This window comes from Dipodomys merriami, unplaced genomic scaffold (genome assembly GCF_024711535.1).
Source record: "Dipodomys merriami isolate MVZ:Mamm:240054 unplaced genomic scaffold, mDipMer1.0.p SCAF_242, whole genome shotgun sequence".
NCBI classification, from domain to species: domain Eukaryota; kingdom Metazoa; phylum Chordata; class Mammalia; order Rodentia; family Heteromyidae; genus Dipodomys; species Dipodomys merriami.
The window spans coordinates 906,318-929,311 of record NW_027203849.1 but is presented as its reverse complement, the minus strand read 5'-3'; the positions used below and the strand labels follow the sequence as shown (position 1 = coordinate 929,311).

Sequence of the window (22,994 nt, the reverse complement as noted above, 5' to 3'; positions counted from 1 at the left end):
TAACTATCATACTGGGGTAAAACAACTGGAACGTCTCCCTTAGTACTCGTATTTTTCAGGAACACACACACACATTCGATGCTAGTTTTAAATCCAGAGCCTTACACATGCTAAGAAAATGCTCAACCACTAAGTTATATCCCCAGCCCCAAGAAATAGCGTACATGTTATGTTGTGAAGAATATAGTAAATTTAGGAATACAATTGAGAGCAAGAATAGACTTGTGTCTCTCTTCATGGTGCCTATTCATTGACTAGAAAGGCAGCTTACCCACAAAGCTCTGACAACAAGAAATCAACTTGTTAACTACACTAAGAGATTAGACAGAAAAAGTAAAAGGAATTTCGCTCTTACCAGGGGGTTAAGGAAGTTTCCCTGGGGAAAGTTAGAAGGATTAGAATGGATGGAGAACCAAAGGATAGAAGAGAACATTCCAGACAAGAGGGAACAGAGAATAACAAAGGTTCTAGATACAAGATGGTTTGTGTGACTAGAAGAAGAAAAAGAACCCACAAAGAAACAGACATGCAGGACCAGAGAAGCCTTGGAAAAAGTGTTTCAAAAAGGAAAAGGTGAACAACAGAATCAAATGCCACTGAGATTAAGAAATGTGAGAACTGAAAATGTTCTCTGGATTTCATAACATGTAGGTCACTGGTGAGCACAGCAGAATGATAGACCAGAAGCCAAAATGGAATTGTTTGAGACTGAGGGGACAATGAGAAAATAGAGGGATCAAGAATATTAATTAAAAATTGCATTTGGACATATGTATTGGAATCTGATGACAGTGCCTTACCTACATGAGGATACTGTCTCACATCAAAATAATGGCAGTGCTGGTTACCGGTGGCTCATGCCTGTAATCCTAGCTACTCAGGAGGCTGAGATATGAGGATCATGGTTCAAAGCCAGCCCAGGCAAGAAAGTCTGTGAGACTCCTATCTCCAATGCACAAAAAGCCAGAAGTAGCACTGTCGTTCACATGGTAGAGTGCTAACCCTGAGCCAAAGAAGCTCAGGGACAGTGCCCAGGCCCAAAGTTCTAGCCCCAGGACTGGCCAAAAAAAAAAAAAAGAAGCAGAGGGAGGTCAGTGCAGTGGCTCTATAATATTATCAATGTCCTAGAACCCTCTGCCCTGTTACTTCAGGTTATGGTTTTTTCTTTCACTGAAAATGCAAGAGTTATTCTGTCTCCACTCAGTGTTTCAGATGGGAAGGAAGAAATGCCAAAGAAAAAGTTCTGGTACTTACATGAGGAAAGCAGAAATTTGTTTATCCTCAGTTGACTTCATTGTATCATCATTAGCAACTACTCCATCATATGGCTGCTCCAAGCTTCAAGACAGGCTAGGAAATGCAGCTCTTTATCTAGGCTCATTGTAGTATCAAACCTCAAGAAATTTGGTTTTTGTTAGAAAGAAGAGGAGATACACAGAAAATTCAAAAAGTATGTCCATAAAGGAGAAGGAGAGAGATGAAAGATAAAATGATACCTGAAGGGGGATGTGGGATTGAGTAGCTCTTAAAAATTGAGTATGACAGCTGGGCGCTGGTGGCTCACGCCTGTAATCCTAGCTACACAGGAGGCTGAGATCTGAGGATCGCGGTTCAAAGCCAGCCCAGGCAGGAAAGTCTGTGAGACTCTTATCTCCAATTAACCACCGAAAACTGGAAGTGGCTCAAGTGGTAGAGTCAGTACCCAATATTGCTTACTTGGCTTAAGTATAAAGAATATCAAAAGACAGAGTTTCACTTCTGGTGGGGAGGGAAACACTAAAATAAATTAAAAAACAAAATTTGAAGAAAGACTAAGGTATTTAAACTGATCTACAAAGACCTGCATGAATTGACTCTAATCATTGCATAAAACTCATTTTTTCTTGGGCGCAGGTGGCTCACCCTTGTAATCCTAGCTACTATGGAGGGTGAACTTTGAGGATTGCAGTTCAAAGCCAGCCCAGGCAAGAAAGTCCATGAGACTCTTATCTCCAATTAACCACCCAAAAACTGCAAGTGGCGCTGTGGCTCAAGTGGTAGAGTGCTCACCCTGAGCTGAAGAGCTTAGGGACAGTCCCCAGAGTTCAAGCCCCATGACCGACCAAAAAAAAAAAAAAAAAAAAGTTGAGGATGGCTTGAATGTTTTTTTGTTTTCTTGGTCCAGTCGTGGGGGCCTGAACTCTGGGCCTGGGTGCTGTCCCTCAGCTCTTCAGCTCAAGGCTAGCGCTCTACCACTTGAGCCACAGTGCCACTCCCAGCTTTTTTCTTTTTGCTGAGGAATTGAACCCAGGGCCTCATGCATGCAAGGCAAGCGCTCTACCACTGAGCTACCTTTCCAGCCCTGACTTGAATGTATTTAGAGCTAGATGAACAGGATCTAAGAAGAGAAAAGTTCTATAATCCCAGGCACTTAGAAAGTTGAGGCAGGAAGAGTTAAAGGTTATTGATATCAAGGTCCAGACTTTAAAAAAAAAAAAAGAGGACAAGAAAAAAAGGAAAGGTGAGGGAAAAAGGAGGAAAAGGAAGATAAGGTGAGAGACAGAGAGAATGAGAGAGACAGAGAGATTGTAGAAAATGTAAAGATGGGTTATTGATAGTGCAATGTTCCTTAGAAGGAGAGAGAGGAATGGAATCTCTATTAGGAAAGTAGGATTAATGTTAGGAAAAGAGAAATGTGATAAGCTCTCTATTGAAACCACAGGAAGGAAGAGATAGGACTTCTATGTTCACTTGGTCTATATTGTAGAAGTGAGGTTAGTTCTTGGCAGTGAGAAGACAGAAGAAAGTTAAATCTCAGGGCTGGGAAAGTGGCTCAGTGGTAGAGCGCTAGCTTGAGCTGAAGAGCTGAGGGACAGCGCCCAGGCCCAGAGTTCAGGCCCCACAACTGGACCCCCCCCCCAAAAAAAAGTTAAATCTCAGAGGGTAAAATGTGAGATAATTGTTGTAAAGAATGAATGAGTCATTTGATCTCAGACATTTAACAGGAGACATTTTGATAATGGTAATGATACGAGTTGTCATTTTCCCCAAGTAGATCAGTGGCAATTTTAAAAAGTGGCTGTCTTCAAAGTACCTAATCAATGGAATCAAACATATTGAATGAAATGAACTTTCCATGCTCTGTCCTGTAAAATGAAAGCATATTTCACCGATCAAGTTTAAAAAAAAACGTTCAGTGACTCTAAGTTGCTAAAGCAATATATTCATTGGGACTCAAATATTATGAAAAATGAAAAACTGGAAAAATCTAAGCATTAACTACATCATGTGCAGAATCTTTGCATTTCCTACTTCTGGGAAATGGGATAAATTTTGGGGTTTTTTTTGGGGGGGGGTCTGGTCGTGGGGCCTGAACTCTGGGCCTGGGTGCTGTTCCTCAGGTCTTTAGCTCAAGGCTAGCACGCTACCACGTGAGCCAAAGAACCACTTCCGGCTTTGTTCTTTTTGCTTATGTGGTGCTGAGGAATTGAACCCAGGGCCTCATGCATGCAAGGCAAGCGCTCTACCACTGAGCCACCTTCTCAGCCCCGAATTCTGAAGAAGTATTTGTTGATGAAAGGAACAAATAAAACAGAATGAGACAAAATCAGAAGGATCATAAATTCTCTTAAAGTTTATAATTCCATAATTATCTTTCAGCACGTTCCTTCTTCTGTCATTGTTTCTGTTTTGTTCCATAAGGAATAGATCTGAACCTGTAGGGTCTCAATTTGAGGTCAGTCTGAGCTACATAGTAAGACCTTGTATGTATGTATATTGATTACTTCATCTTCTTTCATTCTAACATATTCTAATTGAACCTGAGCTTGAAATGAAATGTTTGAAAGTGTTTCATAATTAAAGATCCAGGAATATTGTGACTGCCAGAATTGGTTTCAAGCTGCAGTCCTCAGGTCTCAGCCTACTGAGTAGCTAGGAAAATGGGTGTGCACCACCAGGGCTTTGCGGTGTGCTGCTTGAGTTGAGAAATGCAGTTGCCTGTTTTAAATGATTAGTAGGAACATAAAAATAGGTAAAGAAAAATGACAAAATCAGTAGTTTTCATTGACAAAATATAAGAATAGTGGATTTGTATTTTTTCAGAAGTAACAGGCAGTTTAATTATGCCACATTAATTAACATTGCATATATCTTATAGTTTTTTACACTTTTATTGTAAAAGTAATGTACATCTCTTGTATTTAAAAAAAGAAAAGCAAACATCAATATAATTAAGTTGCATTTGAGAATTCTCTTATTCATATGTATGTATGTATGTATGTATGTGCGTGTGTATGTGTATATGTATACTGGTACTAAGATTTGAACTCAGGACCTCATGCTTGCTTCTAGACAAGTGTTATCACTTGAACCATATCCCCAGACTTATGAAAAGAATATTTTGTACATTTTTACTGTAAAAATACTGTACAGAGGGGTTACAGTTACATGAGCAAGGTAATGAGTACATTTCCTATTGAGCATTCTTGCCTCCCCCTTTGTTTTCCCTCTCACCTCCAACACTCCTCTCTCTCTCCCCCCTGAAAAGAATTTTTAACTGCTGAGCACTAGTGTCTCATTACTGTAATCCTAGCTACTCAGGAGGCTGAGATCTGAGGAGTGCTGTTTGAAGCCAGCCCAGACAGAAAGTACACACACACACACACACACACACACACACACACACACACCACACACACACACACACACACACACACACACACACACACACACACACACACACACAAACACACACAGAAATTGTGTTTGGAGGTATGGCTCAGTTGATAGAATACTAGCCAGTAAGTGAAAGTATTAGGTACTGAGTTTGATTCCTGGTCATGGATATAAAAAATAGAAAAAAGTTTAAAAAAGGTGGAAGTAGAATTGTGGCTCAAGAGGTAGAGCACTAGTCTTGAGCAAAAAAATATTCAGTAGTGATCCAAAACTGCAACAAAGTAGCAGGGTATAAAATTAATCCTCAAAAATCAATGGCTTTTCTGTATGCCAATAATGAAAAGAGCATGGCTGAAATCAGAAAAGCAACTCCCTTTGTATAGCCCCTCGAATAATAAAATACCTAGGAATTAACTAAAGAAGTGAAAGACCTCTATGATGAAAATTTTAAAAACCTAAAAAATGAAATGAAAGCAGAACTAGGGAAGTGGAAAAACCTCCCATGTTCCTGGATTGGGAAGATTAATAGTGAAAATGGCAATACTGCCCAAGGCTATCTATAAATTCAATACAATACCCTTTAATATCCCAACTTCATTCTTCAATGAAATAGAAGAGGTAACCAAAACTTTATATGGAACAATAAAAGACCCTGAATAGCAAAAACAATCCTTAGCAAAAAGAACAGTGCTGGAAGACTATCCATACCAAACTTCAAACTCTACTACAAAGCCATAGTAATCAAAACAGCTTGGAATTGGCACAAGAACAGACCTGAGGATGAGCGGAATAGAACTGAAGACCCAGAAATGAACTTGCAAACCTGTAGCCACCTAGTCTTCCATAAGGGAGCCAAAAAAATAGAATGGAAGAGAGACAGCCTCTTCAGTAAATGGTGTTGGCAAAATTGGTTAAACACCTATAGAAAACTAAAGTTAGATCTTTATATATCACCCTGCACCAGAATCAATTCCAAATGAATCGAAGACCTCAAAGTAAAAGCAGATACCATGAAAACATTACAGGCTGGAATAGGAGACACTCTACGGCTCCTTGGCACAGGACAAAATTTTCTTAATAAAGACCCAGAAACACAACAAATCAAAGAAAGATTGGACAAATGGGATTGCATTAAACTGCAGAACTTCTGCAAGGCAAAGGACATAGCTAGCAAGAACAATAGAAAGCCCATGGATTAGGAGAAGATATTCACTAGCCATACAACAGATAAGGGCCTCATATCTAAAACATACTTAAAACTCAAAATTTTAAATCCCCCAAAAACAAATCCTCAAAGAAACAACCACCCCATCAACAAGTGAGCTGAAGACTTAAAGAGAGACTTCTCTGAAGAGGAAATGAGAATGGCCAATAAACACATGAAGAAATATTCAATTTCTCTGGCCATAAAAGAAATGCAAATCAAAACAACATTGAGATTCCACCTCACCCAGTTAGAATGGCTATAATCAAGAAATCTAAGCCAGGCACCAGTGGCTCACACCAGTAATCTGAGGACCACAGTTCAAAGCCAGCCTGGGCAATAAAGTCTGTGAGACTCTTATCTCCAACACACCACCTGAAAACCAGAAGTGGTGCGGTGGCTCAAGTGATACAGTGCTTGCCTTAAGCTGAAGAGCTTAGGGACAGCGCCAAGGCCCAGAGTTCAAGTCCCACACTGACAAAAAAAAGAAATCAAATAGCAACAGATACTGGAGGGGGTGTGGCCAAAAGGGAACCCTACCTCACTGTTGGTGGGAGTGTAAACTTGTTCAACCATTCTGGAAAGCAGTATGGAGGTTCCTCAAAAGACTACATATAGAGCTCCCCTATGACCCAGCAATCCCATTTCTGGGCATGTACCCAATGATCCCAAACAAGGCCATACTAAAACTACCAGCACTATGTTTATTGCAGCATTATTCAACATAGCTAAGATATGGAACCAACCCAGTTGCCCCTCAGTAGATGAATGGATCAAGAAAATATGGTATAAATACACAATGGAATTCTATCTTCCAGCAGAAAGAATGACACCACCCAATTTGTTAAGAAATGGAAAGACTAGGGCTGGGAAGGTGGCTCAGTGGTAGAGAGCTTGCCTTGCATGCATGAGGCCCTGGGTTCGATTCCTCAGTACCACATAAGCAAAAAGAAAAAAGCCGGAAGTGCCACTATGGCTCAAGTGGTAGAGCGCTAGCCTTGAGCTGAAGAGCTGAGGGACAGCGCCCAGGCCCAGAGTTCAGGTCCCACGCCCGGACCCCCCCCAAAAAAAAAGAAATGGAAAGACTTGGAAAAAAATCATATTAAGTGAAGTAAGCCAGACCCAAAGAAATATAGGTCCCATGCCTTATTTGCAATAACTAGTATACATCTAGGATAATCTTATCCGATGAGTAGAAAAGCTCAAAAGCTATGTACATATGACCATATAAGATGATGCTAGGCAAAATGAACCCTAAGATATGGGCACAAGAAGTTTTTCTTTGTTGTTGTTGTTTTTAATGTATTATGTGATATTTTTTGTTTCTTTTTAATGTTCTTTCCCCTATGGTATATCTCTTGTTGTCACTGTATTTGATTTTGGTGCCCTGCATCTTGTATATACATTTATCTAATTTGGGAGGGGAAGGGAGTAACAAAATGCTGAAACAAGGACACAGGATGACCCATTGCAACAATGATACTCACAAGACACTATATTGTAAACGATCTTTACAACTTTGATGGGGCAGGTTGGGGAGATAAGGGATAGCAGGAAAAAAATAAACAAAGGAGTGGGTAACAATCCTCGATAAGAAATGTACTCATTAGCTTACTCATGTAACTGTAACCCCTCTGTACAGCATCTTTACAATAAAATAAAATTTAAAAAAAATTCAGCAGTGCCAGGTCTTGAGTTCAAGTGCCAAGACTGGCACCAAAATAAGGGAAAATTCTAATTTGAAGGAGAAGCACAAAGAGGGAGTCAGGATTTTAAAAAATGGCAAAAGTTGGCAAAAGTTCACATTCATAGGACCCAGAGATATAACAAAATTTTGTGTCAATGAATTATGAGAGCTGTGGCTTTGCTTATTTCTCTTCTGCTCAGTGATCTTTTAACCATCCTATAGCAACTGGAGTGCTTTATATCATGTTGACCCTAATTTCCATAGATTTTCCTATTGTATGCCCCTATGTAAACCTTTTTGTGTGTTTGCATAGCTACAGGTTTTAGTGGTAGGGAAATAGTTCAGGATGAGTACATTCTGCCACTCATTCCTAACCTCCCTCAGTCTTCTGTTGGAGTTCTACTAGGGTTTGGGAATGGCTAGATGTTAGACATGCACATCAAGGAACATTAGCAAGCTCCAAAATGTATGTGTCTACATAGCCCTCAGCCCCATCTAAGGCCTATAGAGGTTATTAGGAGGAATTATGGAATATATTGTAATTGCATACTTACATACAAAATATTTATTTAGGCTATAACATTATATATAATAAATATATTTCAGTGTCCAATAATAAACACGTTTAGTGTTTTGAGAAGTGAGAGAAATGTCATTGCTACTAATGCTCTATTTATGGAAATGTGAAAAATCTCTGCTTTGGGGGAACGTTGCCAAAATAGAACCTGCAAAATGCAAACAACCACAGGATTCCATCAATTGTTCTTGGAGACAACTGTGAAAACAACTGCAGGCAGTTGAATGTATCCAAAAGCTCAACACATTTAAGCCTTCCATTCAGGAACAAAACTGGGAGTCAGACAATTTCAGAGTAAGAGTAATATTCAGAATAAGAGAAACTGTGTTTATTTTATGTTCTAATTATTAAACTGGAGTGTCCCTGAAACCAAGGTTCTTAAAAGGTATAGATATATTTCTGTTGTTCAGCTAGAACCATAAACTGGGTGCCAGTGGCTCACACCTATAATCCTAGCTACTCAGAAGGCTGAGATTGGAGGATCGCTGTTCAAAGCCAGCCAGGGCAGGAAAGTCTGTAAGACTCTAATCCCCAATAAACTGCTCAGAAAAAAACCAAAAGTGGTGCTATGCCTCAAGAAGAGTGCTAGCCTTGAGCACAAAGAGGCTTAGGAACAGAATTCAAGCCCTGAGTTCAAGCCTCAGGACTAGTAAAAAGAAAAAGAAAAAGAAAAAGACAGAATCATAGACAAGACCATGAGTAGTTCTGAACTATTCTTGACTTCATGCTAGGGAAAAGCCATGTTAAGGACTTTTGATGGTTTTGTCCAGTGCTATTTGAACAACAGTGTTGATGGGTGGGTGTCATTTGGGTCATCTTTCAATGCTACCTGGCTGTGGAAATATTCTGCCTAGTGATTACATTATCCTGACTATATGATGCCCGTCTAAGTCTGAAAGTGCCCTGAATATATATAGACAATCATGAGGCTTGCTAATAAGAAAAACAACGCTCTAAAAATTTAAATGTGCAAAACATTTGAAAAGATACTTCATAGAAAAGTTATAAAGATTCATTATCTTGCCCACGTAATTGTAACCCCTCTGTGTGGTATTTTCACAATAAAAAAAGAAAAGATATAAAGATGACAAATGAGCACATGAAAAGATAATCTATATCATTAGCCATTGGAGAAGTGTAAATTACAATCATGAGACTACTACAATTATTAGAATGTCTAAAATGAAAGACTGACCATAGTAAATACCAGCAAGGATATAAATCGTAGAACTTTTATAAATTTCTCAGAAGAATGTAAAATGATACAATTTTGGAAAACTAAGCAGTTTCTTTTTCTTTTTTTTTTGGTTGGTCATGGGGCTTGAACTCTGGGCTTGGGCGCTGTCCTTGTGTTCTTCAGTTCAAGGCAAGTGCTCTACCGCTTGAGCCACAGTGCCACTTCCAGTTTTCTAGTGGTTTATTGGAGATAGGAGTCTCACGGTCTCTCCTGCCCAGGCTGGCTTTGAACCACAATCCTCAGATATCAGCCTCCTGAGTAGCTAGGAGTATAGGCGTGAGCCACCGGCGCCCAGCTTAGGCAGTTTCTTAAAAGTGAAATATATTTGTCATTATAGTTCCACATATTTATTAAAGAATGGCTGGCAAATACATATACACATATACTTTAAAAAAAAATTTGTCCTGGTCCTGGGGCTTGAACCTGGGCACTGAACCTGAGCTTTTTCATTCAAGGTTAGCACTCTACAGTTGAGCCACAGATCCACTTCCAGCTTTATGGTGATTAACTGGAGACAAGAGTCATAGAATTTCCTTCCTGGGCTGGCTTTTAACTACAATCCTCAGATCTTATAGGCTCCTGAATAGCAAGGGTTATAGGTGTGAGCCACTGGCACCACTTTTTATTTGATTTTTTTTTTTAGACAAGATCTCACATGTAGTTCAGGCTAGCCTGAGCTCTCCCTCTTCCTCCTTCTGTCTCCTCAGTATTCAGTCTTCTGAGTACTCCTGGCCTACGTAGATATGTACCTACACACTATTGTTCATAGTAGCTTTGTCTGCAATAACGCCAATTTGGGAACAATCCAAATGTCGCTTAACAGCTGAGTGGATAAGCAAATTATGACATAACCAAATATTTAATAATAATAAGGAAGGAGCAAACTATGGATGTACAAAATATTAATAAAACTTAGAATTTTAAAAGTAAACAAGCCAGGGCTGGGAAGGTGGCTCAGTGGTAGAGTGCTTGCCTTGCATGCATGAGGCCCTGGATTCCATTCCTCAGCACCACACACACAGAAAAAGCCAGAAGCAGGCGCTGTGGTTCAAGTGGTAGAGCACTAGTCTTGAGCTGAAGAGCTCAGGGACAGCTCCCAGGCCCAGAGTTCAAGCTCCACTACCGACAAAAAAAAAAAAGTAAACAAGCCAAACAAAAAAGGTGTACATACTGTTATGATTCCATAGTTACAGACAATGTAAATAATCTGAACTGACAAAAATGACAAAAAGGTAGGGGACATTTGGAGGTGTTTAAGGAAGTATGAGGAAATTTTTGGATACACAACTCACCTTAATTTTGTGATGGTTTCTCAGACTATACATAAGTTAAAGTTCATCAAATTGAATACTATAAGAATGTCTTTACTATATGTCAATAATACCTGAATAAGTTCCTTAAAGTTATCTTATCTCCAACTTAACTTCCTCTTTAAAAATTTATTTTGTACTGAGGGCCAGCTGCTCACACCTGTAATCCTAGATACTCAGGAAGCTGAGATCTGAGGATCACTGTTCAAAGCCAGCCCAAGTAGGACATATGTAAGACTCTTATTTCCAAGTAACCACCAAAAAGCTGGAAGTGGAGCTGTGGCTCAAGTGACAGAGTGCTATCCTTGAACAACAACAAAAACAAAAAACAAAAAACAAGAAACAAAAAATCCCAAACAAACAAAAAATTCATATGACAATGCTCAGGCTCTGAGTTCAAGCCCCAGGATTGGCACAAAAAAACAAATAATTAAATAAAAATTTCTTGTGTGATCTAACATATTATATTCCCTTTCCTCCCAAATCCTATAAAAAGACCCATGGAGACTCCAGTACAACCATATACAGGAAGAGTGTGAAGGGCTGGAAGTGGCATTAGCCATAACCAATGGCAATTAAAATATTTACAAATTTTACAAACATATGTCCCTATTTAAATGTACCACAAGGGCTCCTCCCAAAACCTTGTAGGAGGGTCAGGGACTGAGGGAGTTAACATGAAATTCCTGAACATTCCTTGGACTTGGGCCAAATGGAGGTAGAATGTGCAGATCAGAAGAGGAATGGACTTCCCAGATCCAGGGACTCAGGGCTTTAGTTTGGATATGAAGCTGCATGGCCTTGTTCTGAGGTCACAAGCTGGTAAGGCCTGAGAACATATCAATTACACAAAGAATGCAAAAAGATTTGAAAGGTCAATGGCACCATCCCCTGGAGTTTATGCATGATCACCCTCCACCCATCTGCCTGATTGCTTAGTACATGGAATCTTGTGCTTAGACAGGGAGTGTAAGACAAGACACTTGGATTTTGTTACTGTGCCACCGCTGCTGCTACTATTTGCTGATTTGTGACTTAAGATGGATCATGTAATATCTGGGTGTTAGTTTCAGCACTAGTAAAATAAGAATAATAAGCATTACCTATTTGTTTGGAGTAATGAGATGTTCCATGGAAATTTTTTTATTAGCATACATTAGTTGTGGAGGGGTATTCACGGTGACATTTCTACACATGTACACAAAGTATTCCAATCAATCTCACCCTCCTTTCCCTCCCTCCTAAAACAAATTCAATAGATTTAATAGATTTCTTTGTTCTATTTTCATACATGCAAACAGACTACTTTTACTCATCCTATTTTTATTTTATTCATCCTACTTTCATTCATCCTATTCACTCTCCTTGTTAATCCAATCCCTTCCTGCTAGTACACACATCCCCCAACCCTCTATTGATCAACAGTTTTCATTGATAAGCCGTCATATATAGTCACAATGTTTCCAAATTATTTACCCTTTTTCTCTCTTTCCCCTTCTTTTTATCCTCTTAAGTAGTCCCATAGTTAGATTTACGTTTCCATGGAACTAAGTTTAATATTTGTTCTGAAACCTAGCTGATCTCTTCTATAAGCTAAAGCTCCTTTGTAACTGGAAAAAAGAAAATGACTAAGTTTGGTGGCTTGTACCTGTAATTGCAGATACTCAGAAGGTTGAGGCAGGAGGATGGCTCGGCTCAGGGGTTCAACAGGTAAGGAGTGTCAGATGGCAGTGACACCTCGGACACTGAGTTGGCATTTGAGAAATACCTGGTATGTGGGAAAACCTCTCTCCTCTGATGTCAGAAATGAAGCACTGTGTTGAGTTTGTGATTTAAAAAAAAGTAGGGGGGCTGGGAAGGTGGCTCAGTGGTAAGGCGCTTGCCTTGCATACATGAGGCCCTGGGTTCGATTCCTCAGCACCACATAAACAGAAAAAGCCGGAAGTAGTGCTGTGGCTCAAGCGGTAGAGTGCTAGCCTTGAGCTGAAGAGCTGAGGGACAGCGCCCAGGCCCAGAGTTCAGGTCCATGACTAGCAAAAAATTAAAAAATAAAAATAAAAAAGTGGGGTTTCCTATCTTTTACAGTGAGCCAACAAACTACACACATTTTAAGCGTACAGTGCATCAGGTTTTGACATTTGTATACATCCACATAAAACACCACCATAATCAAGATATTAAACATATATCAAACATATCCATTAGTTCCAAGTTTCCATAAACATACAAAAAACAGATCTTTAGGGGCTGGGAAGGTGGCTCAGTGGTAGAGAGCTTGCCTTACATGCCTGAGGCCTTGGGTTCAATTCCTCAGCACCACATAAGCAAAAAGAAAAAAGCCGGAAGTGGCACTGTGGCTCAAGTGGTAGAGCGCTAGCCTTGAGCTGAAGAGCTGAGGGACAGCGCCCAGGCCCAGAGTTCAGACCCCACCACCAGACCCCCCCCAAAAAAAAGAAAAAAAAAACAGATCTTTAGACTCAGATCTTTAGACTTTTAGCATGAAGAAAGCTTGTGGTTTTATACATCGTTTTTGCCTGTTGTAGTATGCTGTTGTATATTTGTGGGAAAATATAATTGAAGGTAAAACATCTGCAGAAGTCCAAAATGTATGTATGCTGTGACACGTGTATGGAGTCTGTCCATCAGGAGTGGGACCATGCTGCCTGTTTTCCCATGGCAATTCCTGGTCCTTCTAGAGACCTTTGAGATACACCTATGTTTCCTGTGTTTTATAGCCCCTACACTTTTTTTCCCCCCTCAGTCGTGTGGTTTGAACTCAGGGCCTGTAATTGTCCCTGAGCTCTTTCTTGCTCAAGGGTAGCACTCGATGGTTAATTGGAAATAAGAGTCTCACAGGGACTTTCCTGTCCCGGCTGGCTTTGAACTATGATCCTCAGACCTCTGCCTCCTGAGCAGCTAGGATTAATTACAGGTGTGAACCATCAGTGACCGGCCACCTTTTTTTTTTGAAACCTTGTCTCAAAAAGACAAATAAACAAAAATTCCAGGTGATGGTCTTCTAGTTCAGCCTTTCAAGTGGTAGGATTATAATCATGCAGCACCATACCAGGCTGATAATTTCCTTTGTGCTTGCTGCTTAACCAACTTTAAGCAGTACTCTTACACTTTGGGAAGTTTACTGTTTTGCATACAGCTCAGACTGATAGCAAATTTCTGGTAAATACTATAGATTACTGTTATCTTGCTTCATTTGGCAGCTGTAACAAAAATATTTTAGGTTGGCTAATTTATAGGCAATAGAAATGTAATGCTCCCAGCTCTAGAGGTTAAAAAACCCTTAATTAAGGTACTGTAAGATTCAGTGTCTAGTGAGAGCTTGCTTACTGCTAAAGATGGCATCTTCAGTGTCCCCAAGGACATTATCTTTCTATATATTCCAGGTTGCCTCAATTTTTCTCTTCTTTTCTTTTCTTTTCTTTTTTTTTTTCAGTCATGGGCTTGAACTCTGGGCCTGGATGCTGTCCCTCAGCTCTTCAGCTCAAGGCTAGCACTCTACCACTTGAGCCACAGCAACACTTCCAACTTTCTGATGGTTGATTGGAGATAAGAGTCTCACAGAGTTTTCTGGCCAGGCTGGCTTTGAACCGTGATCCTCAGATCTCAGCCTCCTGAGTAGTTAGGATTACAGACATGAACTAGTGGCACCCTGCTGCCCTCAATTTTTGATCGTCCTGCCTCATCCTCCTGCCTGTTGGGATTTTAGATATATAGTATGCACCATCTTGCTCAGCTTCAACTTCTTTGTATAAGGGCACTCATCCCATTCATGATGGAGGGTCCCTCATGAAGGCCCCACTTCTTAATCTACCAGACTAGATATCAAGTTCCAACATATGACTTTGGGAGAGATCCTAAGACTAGGACCATAACAACTACTTATTTCTTCATACTGCCTCTCTACTCAACCCACATGGAAGAATTACTAAAGTCTGTATCTGACAGGATCTCACCTTCCCTTCTCTCTAGGTTTTATGGCTGTGCTAGGGGTTTAAACTCAGGGCCTTGTGCATGCTGGGGAGATAGCTGTACCTTTCAGAAAGATTAGTCCATTAAAAAGGAGATTTTAGCCAATCATATGATAGTATAACTTGAAAAACCAATTAGTGCCAGAGCCAGTAGCTCACACCTATAATCTCAGCTACTCAGGAGGCTGAGATCCGAGGCTCATGATTCAAAGCCAGCCCAAACAGGAAAGTCCGTGAGACTTTTATCTCCAATTAACCACCAAAAAAACAGAAGCGGAGCTCAAAATAGTAGAGTATTAGCCTTGAGCAAAAGAGCTCAGGAACAATGCCCAGGCCCTGAGTACAAGCCCCAAAACTGTAAAAAAAAAAAAAAAAAAAGACTAAAAAATTACTAAAAATTGTTTTCATATCTATATTTCTTTCTGGAATCAAGAAACATGTTAATCTACAGTAAAGTCTTTTGTTTTATTTTGCTGTGATACAAAATAATTTCTTATTACTTGAAGCAGAAAATCAAAATCTGAAGCCGGGTGCTGGTGGCTCACGCCTGTAATCCTAACTACTCAGGAGGCTGAGATCTGAGGATCATGGTTCAAAGCCAGCCCTGGCAGAAAAGTCCGTGAGACTGTTATCTTCAATAAACCACTAGAAAACTGGAAGTGGCGCTGTGGTTTAAGCGGTAGAGTGCTCACCTTGAGCTGAAGAGCGCAGGGACAGCGCCCAAGCCCAGAGTTCAAGCCCCACCACTGACAAAAAAAAAAAAAAAAGAAAGAAAGAAAGAAAATCAAAATCTGACATGGTGGTGTGTGTTGTAGTCCAAAAATTAGCGTATATCCTTTTATGCCATGCTGAGTTACAAGAATCACTTGAGTGTAGGAGGCCAGTCTAAGCAACATTCAAGGCTTTATCTCTAAATAAGCAAACAACAAGCAAAAAATCTGATACTCAATATTCTTTAAACAGTTATCCATGAATACACTGTGTAAAAGTACATAAAGTTGGGTATCATTTAGCATAATCACTCTGCCTTATAGTACTTGATAAGGACATATTAACAATGCAGTCATATTACGTATTGCAAATTGTCCTTGAAAGAATAAACACCAAGAGTTCTTCATTGAATCCACATCGATCTTAGGATAAGGGTATTGCCTTTTCTCTTTGCTCTTCACTTCTCCTGGCAAAAAGTCTTCCAAAGATGATTCTTGCTAGGTAAACTGTGATCCCAGTATTTGGAAAGTTGAGGCAGAAGGGGCTCAAGTTGGAGGTCAGACTGGGCTGCAGAGTAAACTTTCGTCTCAATCCCTTGGCCAAAATTCCAAAGAGCTGTCTGTGCTTAATTTCCATGTTCTCTTCTATCTCTTCAATTTATTTTGAGTCTTCCTGCTGGTTCACTGAACTGCATTTATCAAAATCACCTAATGAACTCCTGTAGTCAAATCTAAGGAGAAATCTCAGTTCCTGTCTTCTTCTGCTTATCCATAGCATTTGTCTTTGGTTTTTTTGTTTTGTTTTGTTTTGTTTGTTTGTTGTTTTTGGTGCCAGTTAGTGCTTGAACTCAGGGCCTTGAACTCTTGCTTAGCTTTTGCATTCAAGGCTGTAACTCTACCATTTAAGCCATAGCTCCACTTGTGGCTTTGGTGGCTAACTAGAGATGAGTATCACAGACTTTTCTGTGTAGGCTGGCTTTGAACCATAAACCTAAAATCTCAGCATCCTGAGTAGCTAGGATTTCAGGTGTAAGCCACTGACACCTGGCTAGTCACTTCTTTTTGTTTGTTTTTTTACAAATGTTTCTTTCTAATGAACTGACCATTACATTTCCAAAGTTCTGAAATGGCCAACAGACCAAGAAAGACATTCTTTAGACTCCTGCTTGAAACCAACAGCTTCAGCAAACTGCTGGCCTTGATTCAGGGCCAATGGCTAGTCACTTCTTAAAGCATGTTCCTCTTGTGGTCTCCAAGACATTTCCTTTCTCCATTCTCTTCCAACCTCAAACCCTTCTCTGCATTTTCTCCTTGTAGAACATGCTCTTTCTCTCTCTTAACAGTCTCACTATATAATTTTAGTTTGCCTGGAACTCTCTATGTAGCCCAGGCTGGCCTCAAATTCATGATTCCTCTGCTTATACCTTCAGAGTAATAGAATTACAGGCATCTACCCTCACGCCTGCTGTTGAGTTCTCCTTTATCTTCCTAACATTTAAAGCTAGGTACCCGAGTCTCAGTCCATAGAACTCACTTCTCTAACTATACACACTCATTCCTTGGTGTTCTCAATCAAGTCATGACCTTGAATACAATCTATATGCTTTTGTGTCAAAAATTCATCTATCTATCTTATTCCATTTCTGCTGTTATTAAAAATGTTAGAGATTGAGGAATTTATCTGCATATTTATTTTTTGCCAATCCTGGGACTTGAACTCAGGGCCTGGACAATTTTCCTAAACCTCTTTGTGCTCAAGGCTAGCACTCTACCACTTGAGCCACAGCACTGCTTTCGGCTTTTTCTGAGTAGTTTATTGGAGATAAGAGTCTCATGGACTTTTCTGCCCAGGCTAGCTTCAAACCATGATCCTTATATCTCAGCCTCCTGAGTAGCTAGGATTACAGGCATGAGCCACCGGTGCCCAGTTTGTGGAATTTATAAGTAGTAGAAATTAGGAGTGGGGATGTAGCTCAGTTGGTAAATTGTTTGCCAATTGTAAGGCCCTTGGTTCAATTCCCAGCACCACAAAAAGAATTATTTCTCAAAGTCTGGAGGCTGTGTACTAGAAGACCAAATTGTCAGCAGGTCTAGTGTCTGGTAGTGGTCTAAGCTCAGTTGCTAAGTCACTGCCTTGTTCCTGTGTCCTCTAGAGGTACAAATGCTGTTTCACACAATGGCAGTGCAGATAGAAAAGGCGTAGTAGCTTTCTCAAACCTTTTTTTTTTTGTGCCTAGTCTGGGGCTTGAACTCATGGCCTGAGCACTGCTCCTGAGCTTATTTTACTCAAAGCTAGGGCTCTACCACTTGAACCACAGTGCCATAGCACCACTTCTGGCTTTTTCTGAGTAGTTTGTTGGGGATAAGGGTCTTACAGCCTTTCCTGTCTGGCTTCAAACCACCATCTTCAGATCTCAGCCTTCTAAATAGCTAGGATTACAGGCATGAGCCACTAGCACCCAGCTTCAAACACTAGATAGATAGATAGATAGATAGATAGATAGATAGATAGATAGATAGATAGATAGATAGATATCCATATATATATATATATCCATAGATATATATATACATATATATATATATATATCTGAGCATTAATCTCATTCATGAGTATGGAGCCCTCATGCCTAAAGATGAGGTGGGCATCTTAAAGATGCCCACCACTTAATACCATCACCTTAGGTCTTAAGTTCTAACGTGAACTTTAGCAAGACACAGCAACCATAGCACTAGTCCAACTCCTACCCAAAGTCCAGGCATGTGCATATATCCAAGAGGCAACTTGCAACACCATTTTAGATGTTTACAGGCATCTAAATGAGCCCCAAACTAAATTTTATTTTCTGACTCAGAGTCACCTGAGTGTTTGAGATTTTTATTTATTTATTTATTTCTGGGTCCGGTTGTGGGGCCTGAACTCTGGGCCTGGGCGCTGTCCCTTAGCTCTTCAGCTCAAGGCTAGTGCTCTACCACTTGAGCCATAGTGCCACTTGTTTGAGATTTTTAAAACACAGCTTTTTGTGCTCCACACAGAGTTTATTATGATGTGGTAGGTTTAGGACAAGGCCAAAAAATCTGTATTTCTGGCTAGTTTTCTGATGATAATGATGCTGCTGATCCATGAACTACACTTCAAAAATGACTGTTGTAGAGTATTCCTCAATTCCCCTCACCCCTTCACCTATCTGACTTTTCTTAACTTTCAACCGCCCTTACCCCAGAACACAGAGTTCCACAGTACACTGTACTTACCTATCACATCCTTTATTACAGGGTATTGTAATATTCTATTTATAAATGTTTCTCGCCCACTACACTGAATCTTCAGCACCTAGCATGAAGTCTGACACAGAATAAGCACTCAATTTTTATAATGACTGAATAAGTTCCTTAGTCTTGACACTTTAAAAGACTCAAATGAAACAATTTGTTCAGTCATAGGTTACTTAAAAGGAAGTACTTCTTTGTGCTAGAAATAAAGAATGGAAACATAAATGCAAGAGTTTTTTTATTGAGAAGTTTAAGACAAAATATAGGAAAGCCTTTTATGTTAAGACTTGTTTAGGAGGTTTTACTGTTTATTTTAAGTCTTTTAAACCAAAATACCACACAGAAATAATGACTAACTACAAAGGTCATGAATACAAGTTGATAAGAAACCTTACCCATTACGTTTTCAATAATTACTTTTGTCTGTATTTTGTCCCTCTAAAAGTGTGCTTTTTGCCTTCAGACTAAACATCCCAAACCACAAGACTATCTAACATTGCTAGGATTTTTAAAAAAATCTTTAGAATCCCAGAGCTAGTCAGATGTTGAAATCTGAACCCATTTACTTGCATGGATATTCAGACCATTATCTAAAGTTCTAAAATGCTCCAAATCTCTAGAAAACGACTTTTTCATAATCTTTTGGGAAACTCATTTGGCAACAAACTCTATCCTGAATAGATATGTGACTACTTTAGCCTTTATATTAGTTTTACATGAATACTAATATGTTTGATTTCAAAGTGGTGCTCCAGATCCTACCAGGTTTTATGGTATATGATATATGTGTTACATTCCTGCTCCAAATCCCAGCAATTCTGAGTTCTTAAATATATCTGGTAAAAACCAACTTGGAGCTAAGTGTGGTGATACATGCCCATAACTCAAGAATCTGGAGGCTAGAGCAAAAAGATCTATCCTGGGCTAAATGTAGAGACCCTGTCTCAAAAGAGAGGAGAGAAGAGAAAGGAGGGAGGAGAGAGGAGAGAGGAGAGGAGAGAGGAGAGGAGAGGAGAGGAGAGGAGGAAGAAGAGGAGCAAACAAGGAGAGGGATAAAAAAGAAAAAGGGAAGCCGGGCACCGGTGGCTCACGCCTGTAATCCTAGCTACTCAGGAGGCTGAGATCTGAGGATTATGATTCAAAGCCAGCCTGGGCAGGAAAGTCCATGAGACTCTTATCTCCAATAAACCACTAGAAAACCAGAAGTGGCACTGTGGCTCAAGCGGTAGAGCACTCGCCTTGAACTGAAGAGCGCAGGGACAGTGCCCAAGCCCAGAGTTCAAGCCCCACGACTGACCAAAAAAAGAAAAGAAAAAGGGAAAGATTTAAAAAAAAAAAAAAAAGATGATTAAAGAATTACATGCCTAGCTGGGCGCTGGCGGCTCACACCTGTAATCCTAGCTACTCAGAAGGCTGAGATATGAGGATCCTGGTTCAAAGCCATCCCTGGCAGGAACATCTGTAAGATTTTTATCTCCAATGAACCACCAGAAAACCAGAAGTGGCACTGTGGCTCAAGTGGTAGAGCACTAGCCTTGAGCTGAAGAGTTCAGGGACATTGTTTAGGCCAAGTTCAAGCCCCACATGACCGACCAAAAAAAAAAGAAAAAGAAAAATGTGCCTGTATTAAGAATAAGACATCTCTTTTTTTATGCCTACTATACTCAAAATATTCTTTGAACTATACCCTCTAATGTTTTATTGTCTTATAACAACAAATTAGTCCTATTGAATAAAAAAACAACCTTTCCTCAATCTGTTTTTTTTTTTTTTTTTGGGGGGGGGTGCAAGAGGGAATACTAGTTGTCTGTGCATCTCATTGGGTAACCCAGGCTGGTCTGGAACTTACTATGTAGCTCCAACTGTCCTTAAACTTGAGACAGTTTGGTGCTTACAGGCATGTACCACTGTGCCCAGCTCTGTTTTAGTATCAGCTAAATGTGTTAGAAACTAAATGTTCCTATTCATGTGAGAATTTCTTTTTAAATCAGTTATAGGAACCACTTCTTTGGGATCTTTGTGGCTCACTGAAATGAGATGAATCACTGTCATCCTCATATGAATCATCACCAGAACAAATAAAGTTATAAAAGTAAAAAATCTATCTGGTGGGAAACATTATTTTGGAATGAACTTCAAATACTGATGTTCCATTTACAAGCCACTGAGTTTTGGCAGTCTCAATTGATGAAAGAATTTTTGTGGCTTAAGATATAAGAGAAGAAGGATGATGATAAACAGATATAACCATTGTGAAGACTAAAATGTGTGTGTGTATGTGTGTGTGTGTACTGAACAAGAAATGTGTGGGATGTATGTGAAGAAAATGCTACTAGAAAACTGAAAGAAAACTTGGGTTAAGAGAAGACCTCATGTTTTCAAATGGCATATTTGGTTTCAAACCACAGGTCATTAAGAGAGGCTTAAATAGAAGGCAGGATTTATTTAAAAAATGAGGGATGATCTTCTGAAGATCCTCAAGAGCAAACATGGTAGTAGAATCTCAGTAGAGGTAAGTCAGAATCTGGAAAGTCCCAGAACTCAGGGAAGCTTTATCCCTATTATTATTCCAAGGAGGGGGGCAGTCACAGAATGTATTGATCCTGCTTTTCTCTGCATCTATTTCTGTTTTCAGGGGTGCTTTCTGTGGATAGCCTGCACATGGATCCAATAAGATTTAGATTTGTCCTTATGATAACTTCCTTCAAGAAACCATTTAAGACCAGTTACAGGCTTCTGGAATAGAGAATTTGATTGAACTACTATCGTTTTAATCAGCTTTCTACCACCCCTAGCCCAATCAGGTAATGTAAGGAGTTATACATCCGCTCATTAACAAAGAATAAGGACATAGATTGGAACATGAGAGAGTAGTGAAGGCCAATTAATTGGCATATCCATTATAAATGAGCAGATTCCTTATTGTGGACAGACAATATGATTAAGAGCACAAGCTCTTGGGCTAGGTATATGGCTCAGTGGTAGAGTGCTTGCCTAGAATGCATTAAGCCCTGGTCTGATTCCTCAGTACCACATAAACAAAAAAGCTAGAAGTGATGCTGTGGCTCAAGTGATAGAGTGCTAACCCTGAGCAAAAGAACCTCAGGGACAGTGCCCAAGCCCTGAGTTCAACCCTCGGGACTGACCAAAATAAATTCCTCAATCTCTAACATTTTTAATAACAGCAGAAATGGAATAAGATAGATAGATAGATTAATTTTTGAGACAATAGCATATAGATTGTATTCAAGGTCATGACCTGGTTGAGAACACCAAGGAATGAACGTGTATAGTTAGAGAAGAAGTGAGTTCTATGGACTGAGACTCGGGTACCTAGCTTTAAATGTTAGGAAGATAAAGGAGAGTTCAACAGCAGGCGTGAGGGTAGATGCCTGTAATTCTATTACTCTGAAGGTATAAGCAGAGGAATCATGAGTTTGAGGCCAGCCTGGGCTACATAGAGACTCCAAACCCCAGGAAAGAAAAAAACAAAAAGACAAAAGAGTACAAGCTCTGTGAGCTAACTGTTTGGATTTGGCTACTGACTTTACCCTTTATCTGATTAACGTGGGAAAAATTATTCAATTTCTTTCTTTTTTTTTGTCGGTCATGGGGCCTGAACTCTGGGCCTAGGCACTGTCCCTCAGCTCTTCAGCTCAAGGCTAGCGCTCTACCACTTGAGCTACAGTGCCACTTCCAGCTCTTTCTGCTTATGTAGTGCTGAGGAATTGAACCCAGGGCCTCATGCATGCAAGGCAAGCACTCTACCACAGAGCCATCTTCCCAGGCCCTCAATTTCTTTATAACTGAGTTTTCTCATCTGTAAAATGGGATAATAGAATTGCTGTGTGAACTAAATGAATTAACATAAAGTATTAAGAACTATATATTCAATACTTTCATGAAGATTTCCATTTCTGGGCTTGGGGTGTAGATCAATCATAGAGCGCTTGCCTACCACTTGCAAGATCCTGGTTTCCTTCCTCAGTATATATATATATATATATATATATATATATATATATATATACACACACACACACATACACATACATATACATATATACATGCATACACATGTAAAATTGTAAACACTGTCCATTTCCTCTCATATATAAAATTAATGCAATTCCACTAAAAATTACAACTTTGAACTTGAAGTTTGAAGTTACTATGGAATAAAATATCTTATTAGATGTCAGTGGCTCATGCCTATAATCTCAGCTATTCAGGAAGCTGAAATATGAGGACTGCAGTTTGAAGCAAGCTGGAGCAGGAAAGTCTGTGAGACTCTTATCTCCAATTAATCAGCAAAAAAGATGGAAATGGAGTTGTGGCTCCAAGTGTAGAGCAG

The 22,994-nt window shown here is 39.7% G+C and overlaps 1 long non-coding RNA gene and 1 other non-coding gene across 2 annotated transcripts; one reads left to right on the top strand and one right to left on the bottom strand.

Moving 5' to 3' along the window:
- Window positions 1–8,322: 8,322 nt before the first annotated feature.
- Window positions 8,323–20,716, top strand: LOC138835927 (uncharacterized). Its single transcript, XR_011374803.1, has 3 exons — window positions 8,323–8,418; window positions 12,332–12,381; window positions 20,632–20,716. It is a non-coding gene; the product is annotated as an uncharacterized lncRNA (long non-coding RNA).
- Window positions 16,446–16,580, bottom strand: LOC138835956 (small nucleolar RNA SNORA2/SNORA34 family). The gene has a single exon (XR_011374816.1). It is a non-coding gene; the product is annotated as a small nucleolar RNA SNORA2/SNORA34 family (small nucleolar RNA).
- Window positions 20,717–22,994: the final 2,278 nt, after the last annotated feature.